Source organism: Charadrius vociferus, unplaced genomic scaffold (assembly GCF_000708025.1).
Source record: "Charadrius vociferus isolate BGI_N301 unplaced genomic scaffold, ASM70802v2 scaffold1164, whole genome shotgun sequence".
NCBI lineage: Eukaryota > Metazoa > Chordata > Aves > Charadriiformes > Charadriidae > Charadrius > Charadrius vociferus.
In genome coordinates, this window is record NW_009648158.1 from 213,247 (window position 1) to 214,716 (window position 1,470).

Here is a 1,470-nt window from a genome sequence, read left to right on the forward strand (position 1 = left end):
TCCTCTGTCCCCCCCTCCTTAAGAGCCGCTCTTCTTTTATCCCCAATTAATTCCCTGATTATGCAATCAGAAACTTAAACAAGCTGAAAGTGGTGGGCGATTCGGGAATTGGAGGAGGTTTTATTATTATTATGACTTATTTAATCTAGTTATTTATTTATTTTAAATGAATAAACCGGCAGATTTATTAAACCTCTATGTGTGTGTCGTGTGTCCCCCCCCCCCCCCCCGCTTCTCCCTGGAAATAAAACCTCCGGGAGAGGCGGAGGTGTCCGCTCGACGTCAGGCGAATTCTCCAAATTACACATTAATTCCTTCCCCCGAGTGGGTACTTTTAACCAAAAAGTGTGTTTCTGCGGGGTGCGTTTTTCACCGCGCAGGGCCCCAGCGCGTATGGATTTATGCATAGGGGCCGCGGAGCGGAGAGCTGCGGCGGTGCTGCGTTTATAATTATAATTTATAATTATCCCCCGCTTTTACAGGGACAATTAGAGGCAGAGGAGGCGGAGAGCGGCGGATAAAAGCGGGGACATCCACGCGTGTCCCTGCGCGGCGCTCAGGTACACACCGTGACACGCCCGTGTCTGCGCGGCGTTAACAACCCCAACTTTTTTTTTTTTTTCTTTATTACTATTAAATTTTCAATCCCTCCGAGCTACCTCACCCGCGCTTAAAACCTCACGACACCCCCAGCGTTTAAACGACCCATCTCCTGCGCTTTCCCTGGTTTATTCCTGGTTTATTCCTATTTTATTCCATTTTATTCCTGGTTTATTCCTGTTGTAGTCCTGTTTGGTTTATTCCTGGTTTATTCCTATTTTATTCCTGGTTTATTCCTATTTTAGTCCTGTTCTATTCCTATTTTAGTCCTGGTTTATTCCTATTTTAGTCCTGTTTGGTTTATTCCTGGTTTATTCCTGGTTTATTCCTGGTTTATTCCTATTTTAGTCCTGTTTTATACCTGGTTTATTCCTGTTTCATTCCTGGTTTATTCCTGGTTTATTCCTAAAACCAACATGGTTTATTCCTATTTAATTCCTGGTTTATTCCTATTTCATTCCTGGTTTATTCCTGTTTTATTCCTGTTTGGTTTATTCCTGTTTCACTCCTGGTTTATTCCTATTTTACTCCTGTTTGGTTGATTCCTATTTTAGTCCCGGTTTAGTCCTATTCATCCCTATTCCCATGCCCAGGTTGATTTTTTTTGGAGGCGGAGGAGTGTCTTTTTGCAACAGAGGACTCGAGATATGATAAAAAAACCCACCAAACCACACAAAAAAAAAAAAAACCAAACCAACAAACCAACTCAAATACCCTGCGACCCCCCCCAGCCCCATCCCAGTTCCCTGAAGTGCCTCTAAATATTTAAAGAAGAGCCCATAAAGTGTTTACGTCCAGGTTGGCTCTGCATCACCCGGGTCATGACCCCGGCTTTGGACAGAGGGACAAAAGGGGCTTTTTTTTTGGGGG